A 1,336-nucleotide genomic window follows, 5' to 3' on the forward strand; every position below is an offset into this window, starting at 1 on the left:
TTTTTTTTTTTTTTTTTCCCAGTCTGCAGATTGTATGGCCTCCATTGCTAGGGGCTTTGTGTCTTCTGGTTTCTTGATCACTTTCTCTTCTTCAGCCTCTTTCTCCTTTTCTATCTTCCTCTGCTATCCACGCATTTGGGCCATCCACCTCATCAGGCAACTTTCCTTTGCCTTGGGTACTCCAGACAGCAGGCTCCTCTGGAGGAAACAGACATTTTCTCTCTTTACATCTCGCATCTGTTATATTGTTAGGTTCTTTCAAGTGACAGAGTCCCCTGCCCTACTGGGAATTGTATACAAAAATTGTCTGCTTTTGGTGTTTACCGGCCTAGGCAACAGACAAACTAGTTAGTTAATAAAGAAGCCTCACTGGCTGTTAGACAGCAGAGCTCCTCCTGAGACCAAGGTCTCCTGCCTAAAGGGTTCTAATCTTTCTTGTGCCTTGGTCTTTCAGGCAGTCTGGTGAAGGTTATGGACTCCTTTGAATAATACTGTTTAAAATGCAAAAAACAAAGACATAGGATAAGAAAGTAAACCCAGATATTAACTATTTTAACAAAACATTTTTTAAAATCATAAGATAGTTGTCTTGCAAGGCAGCTGCATCACACCAGCACCTGTAGACAGGAAAGCAGTGATCAAGAGTGATCTAGCAGTGAAGGAGTTCAGCCCTGGGATTTCTTTGTAAGGAATGATGCTAAAGCTGAAACTCCAGTACTTTGGCCACCTCATGCGAAGAGTTGACTCATTGGAAAAGACTCTGATGCTGGGAGGGATTGGGGGCAGGGAGAGAAGGGGACGACAGAGGATGAGATGGCTGGATGGCATCACTGACTCGATGGATGTGAGTCTGAGTGAACTCTGGGAGTTGGTGATGGACAGGGAGGCCTGGCGTGCTGCGATTCATGGGGTCGCAAAGAGTCGGACACGATTGAGCGACTGATCTGATCTGAAGAACTACTGTACTTCTTTTTATTTATTTATTTGGCTGCATGGGGTCTTCATTTCGGCATGTAGGATCTTTAGCACTGGTGTGTAGGATCTTTAGTTGTGACACATAAACCCTTAGTTGAAGCACGTGGGATCTAGTTCCCTGACCAGGGAGCTAACCTGGGTCACCTGCATTGGGAGCACAGAGTCTTAGCCACTGGACCACCAGGGAAGTCCCAGAACTACCATACTTTTGAAATACAATTCCAATTGAAATGATGTTTTGAGATATATCCAACAATTTCGATGTGATAAAAAAATGTGTAATTTTGTATTGTTGTTCAAAGCACAATCAGTATCCTGATTCTGCTGTGACTTCCTCCATGCAGTCACAATAAAGGATATA

This window comes from Bison bison, unplaced genomic scaffold, assembly GCF_000754665.1.
Source record: "Bison bison bison isolate TAMUID 2011002044 unplaced genomic scaffold, Bison_UMD1.0 scf7180017864384, whole genome shotgun sequence".
Lineage (NCBI taxonomy): Eukaryota > Metazoa > Chordata > Mammalia > Artiodactyla > Bovidae > Bison > Bison bison.